We start from the raw sequence: 5,374 nt of genomic DNA, 5'->3' as shown, positions 1-5,374 counted from the left end.
CCACAGTTCATTTAACCAGACCCCTATCACTGAACATTTGGTTTATTTCCAAACTCTTGTTATTAGAGACAAAGCTGCAATGACTTTCCTTGTACATTGGTTTCCACTCGTGTGGGTATAAATGTCGGAGAAATTCTTGGCAGTGGAATTGCTGCATCGAAGGGCTCATGCATCCTGGTAGATATTGCTCAGTAGGGTTTATACCAACTCGCTCTCCCACTGGGAATGTGTGAGAGTGTCTGTTTCCTCACACCTACACCCACATAGTGAGTGATCACACTTTTCCAAACTTTGCCAGTCTCTTAATTGAAAAATGGTTGCTCGGTGTTAATTTGCATTTATCTTTTGAGTGAGGTTGAACATCTTGTCGCACGTTTTAGAGTCATTTGTATTTTCTGTGAACTGTCTGTATAAATAATTTGCCTATTTTTCTATTAGGTTGTTGGTCTTATTTACTTGTAGGTCTTTACACATCAAATGCACTACCCCTTTGTCCGCATGATAGACTTTGAATTTTTTTTTTTTTTTTTTTTTTTTGAGGAGAACAGGCTGCTTTTAGATAAAAATGAGAAGTTTCTGCAGATTGTATCATTTTCTGCACATTGCTGCAGGGCTGCCCAATGGCTGAGGCATTGGGAATACTGTGTAGGGCTCCTAAAGGTGATGTTAGAAGCCGGGGGGTGGGCCCTGGGGACGGCAGGCAGGGAGTAGGGGGACAAGGAGGTGGATATTAGCTCTTGCATTGGATGGAAGGGGCTGCTACAGGAGGCAGTGAACTCCCCAAGGTAGGAAGTGGGCAGAACAGGCTGGCCTGGCTTTAAGACCCCTCTGCCCCTGCTCTCAAATACCTGAGGATAAGCAACAAGTCAAGTAGGAGGACCCACCAAGACGGCCATCAATTTCTGGCCATTTAGGCCTGATTGGGTGGTTACTGTATCTGGAAGCTCCTAGTAACATTATTTAATAGTAATATAAACTCCTAGAATGTAAACTCCAAGAGGCCAGGGTTTAAATGCTAAATAAATGGTTGTGGAATGAATGAATGAATGAATGAATGAATGAATGAATGAATGAATGAATGAATTTGGTCAAAGAATGTGAGGGGCTACTATTTCTGGGTGGGGGTGGGGGTAGGCAGAGTTCTCTTTCTCTCCCTTCCTCTTTGAACCTACTCTCTCCTCTTCCTTCCTCTTACCCCAGCTCAGTCAGGTCTCTCTCTCATGTGGTCCTGGTTCCAGGCTCCTCCCCACATCGCTGCTTCCAGACGCTCCTCTGTTTTCCTATTGATCCTCCTCTCCAGCAGCTTGATTCGCTTCAAAAAATGCAGGTTCCCTGGCTTGTTCCCAGGCAGGACACCGTGGTTCACGCCTGTAATCTCAGCACTTTGGGAGGCTCAGGCAGGTGGATCCCTTGAGCTCAGAAGTTCAAGATCATCCTGGGCAACATAAAGAGAGCCCGTCTTTACAAAAAATTTTAGAAATAGCCAGGTGTCGTGGTGCACACCTGTAATCCCGCTACTTTGAAGGCTGAGGTGGGAGAATGGCTTGAGCCCAGGAACTGGAGGCTGCAGTGAGCTACGATTGTTGTTCCACTGCCCTCCAGCTGGGTGACAGAGTGAGAACCCGCCTCAAACAACAATAACAACAATGACCACAACAACAAACATTAGATCGCCTCCCATTGCCTGTGCTTCCTAGCTTGGCCTTCAAGGGGCTTCTAATCTACCCACTTCTCTGGTTTCCTCTCCTGCAACTCCTACCCACCCACCTAGTCTCCCACCTCACACACTCCGTGTTCCTCCAGCAATCACAACGGTCACTGATTGAGCCCTTTCTACATGTACTTTTATGTGAAATATCTTGTTTAAGACTCACAACAATCTATGGGATCTATGAGGGTGAGGCTATTATCAACCCCACTTTACAGATGAGGAAACCAAGACCCAGGGACATTTTAGGGGCTTTCCAAAGGTCACCCGACAAGCAGATGGCAGAGTTCGGATTCAAAACTCTCTGACCCTCTGGCCAGGGAGCCTAAGTGCTGCACCAGTGCTAACCAGTTGCCAGTCCTGGGTGTGCCATGCTCCTTCAAGCTCCCCTGCCTTTGCTTGTGCTGGGTCCTCATCTGGAGGGCTCTCCCTTCTATTGTCCATCCACCAAAACCTTGTCTTTCAAGCTTTCGCTCATGGGTCACCTCCCCTGTGAAACCTTTTCCAGCTTCGCCAGAAAGAGCTGGTGTCTCACTCTTTGACTTTACAATTGAGAACTTTGTGCTGTGATTATCTGGGGACTGTCTTCCCCATCAGTGTGCCCCTGAGTGGGCAGACTGTGCTGTATCTCCCTCTAGTGTCTTGTGCAATGCCTGGCACAGAGCAAGTGCCCTCTAAATGCTTGGCAGCTGAATGACAGTGGCCCTGGGACTCCTTCTCCTTAGCACAGAGTTGGGAAGGACTGCTGGGAGCTGCCAGTGGAAGTGGGGAGTGGGTAGGAAGTTTCAGGGCCTCGCCTTGGGAGAAGCGTCCATCTAGGGGCAGCTGGAGATAATTTTACCACTCACCTTTGGGCCAAGACCATCCCCAGGGGATCCAGCTGGTGGGGAAGTTCTATACTTGCACTACCCCAGCAGTCCTTGGGAACCAACTATCCCACCCCTAGGGGGGTTTCCCCTCTTGTGATGTCAGGAACTGAACCAAGAAGGGAAGCAATTCTTGGCAGGGTCTCTAGATGCTACAGGAGGAAGTGTGGCCAGAGTCTCCATACTCAGTGCCTGGCTTGCCCCAGCCAGTGCCCTTTGGACCCCAGGAACTAAGGGGTTACATGGCTTTGGTAAGAAGGTAGTTCCGGAGTGGGTGGGGACTTCCTTGGGGTGTGAGGGAAATTGCCCCATCCCTGGAGCTGTGGGGTAAGAACTGTCTGTCCCAGTGCCTCTCAGCAGCCCTGTCACTGTGCTCTGGCTAGGACTTTGGGCAGTTTCTGAGCTTTTCTTGCAAAGCCCCAAGGCCTTGAAGAGGTAGTACTATATCTTTGGCCCCTGTCCCTACCCAACCAACTTTTGCCTCTCCTGCTGCCTCGCTCAGGAACTTACTAAGGCTCCCTGTAGCCCCAGGTCCAAATGCCTCAGGCTACAGCCACTACATCCCAAAGTCTCAGAGACAGGACAGTAGAGAAGCTAGGGGCATGGGCTCTGGGTTAGCCAGACGAGTCCAAAGCCCACCTCACTGTGTGACCTTGGGGTATTCACTTCACCTCTTGAACTCCAGTTCCTTCATCCTGAAAATGAAAAGAAATAAAATCGACAACCTCAAAATTAAGGAATTTGCTCAATAGGACAAGTTTATCCAATGGAAGCCATCACAAATCAGTTGTTCTCAGAGTGGTCCCTGGACCATCAGCATCACCTGGGTACTTATTAGAAATGCAAATTATTGGCTGGGCACGATGGCTCATGCCTGTAATCCCAGCACTTGGGGAGGCCAAGGTGGGCGGATCACCTAAGGTCAGGAGTTCAAGACCAGCCTGGCCAACATGGTGAAACCCGATCTCCACTAAAAATACAAAAATTAGCCAGGCATGGCGGCGCACACCTGTAATCCCAGCTACTCGGGAGGCTGAGGCACAGAGGTTGCAGTGAGCTGAGATTGCGTCTCTGCACTCCAGCCTGGGTGACAGAGCGAGACTTTGTCCCCACAAAAAAGAAAAAAGCAAAGTTTCAGGCCCTTCCCCTTCTCTTATGGAGAATCTATCGGAGTAGGGCTCAGACATCGGTGTTTTAGCAAGCCTTCCAGGAGATTCTGATGCCTGCTGAAGTTTGAGTACTGTCACAGATCAACTTGACAGAAAGCAAATATAGTAGGTGAATATACCTGGAACATCAACATCCAAAAGGGATTAATATCTCAAATTTATAAGCTACTCTTGCAAATCAATGAGAAAAAGACAGGAAGCGCAGTAAGAAATGAACAAAAGATATGAATAAGGAAGTCACGGAAAAGAAAGCACAAATGGCTGATAAGTACAGGAGGAAGTTATAATTTCAGGATTAAGAGAAAAATGCAGATTAAAACAACTTGCCACCTTACACCCAAACTGAAGGCAAAGTTACAAAATCAGATAATGAAAAACCTGATGAAGATGTGGGGAAACAGCATCCTTCACTCACTATTGGTGAAAGCCATTCTGGAAGAAGTTAATGAAATGTAAAACCTGCCTATGATCTAGTAATTCCACTCTTGGGTTTAGAGCCCAAAGAAATGCTCACATAGGCCCATAAGCTTCATGTACAAAAATGTTCATCACAGTGTTGTTTGTGGTAAGGGGGAGTTGGAAGTAACCTGGGTGTTCATGTCTGGGGAGATGGATAAAGAAAACAGTGGATGCTCAGCTTGAAATATTTTGCAACAGTTGGATGCAACAGCGAGATTTTTCAACAGCAACATAGGTAAGTATTTAAAACATGTTAGGGTGGCTGGGCATGGTGGTTCAACCATTAATCCCAGCACTTTGGGAAGGCGAAGTGGGAGGATCACTTAAGCCCAGGAGTTGGAGGTTGCAGTGAGCTGTCATTGCACCATTGCAGTCCAGCCTGGTTGACAGCAAAAACTTGTCTCTAAAAATTTTATTTTTTTAAATTAAAAAAATTATAGAATAAAAGCAGCAATAGAATGAAATTCTTATATATACTATTTATGCAAACACACACACAAAGCACTGTGTAGTTTACGTCCAGGGACATGTATCAGCACATAGAGTTAGATGTTCATGGTAAAGAGGAAAAAGGAGCGTGGGGAACATGTGGATTGGGAGAGGGTAAAACATCAGAAGGACCCTACATGGACCAGTGATAATGGGATGATCATTTACCACAAACCAAGTATGAATTATGGAACTCTTTGGACCTGGAGTCCTAATAATATTTTTTGAAAACAGCTAACAGTACCTATTTTATGGTGTGTACAATGTGTCTGGCCACGGAAGCCTTTGCAAGGTTTTACAAACACATTTTGGCTCTCCTGTGTGGGTCTCTGGTCTCCTCTCAGGCCTCGTCCCTTTTAGCTTTCCAGCCTTTCCTCAGGCTGTGCTGAATGCTGTCCCCGTCCTGACTTCTCTACCTCTCCAACCTCGCCTTCGTATTTCTTTGGCTACCTCAGACTCCCAGATGGCTGCCTATGGAGTCTTGGCTATTTCTGGTTTGGGACTTGAGCACAGAGCTAGGCTGTAACAAGGTTGCAAGGGGACAAGTATTGTTCCTTCTTCCCAAACAGTGAGCTCCCCTGAGGGTCTTCTGAATAGCTCACCCCCACCTCAGTTGCGGTAAGATGCACCTAGGCATCTTTTGCTTATTACCAGGCAAGAAAGGTAAACTGAGTCAGAAAATG

Source organism: Rhinopithecus roxellana, chromosome 13 (assembly GCF_007565055.1).
Source record: "Rhinopithecus roxellana isolate Shanxi Qingling chromosome 13, ASM756505v1, whole genome shotgun sequence".
Classification (NCBI taxonomy): Eukaryota; Metazoa; Chordata; class Mammalia; order Primates; family Cercopithecidae; genus Rhinopithecus; species Rhinopithecus roxellana.
Note: the sequence above shows the minus strand (reverse complement) of the source record.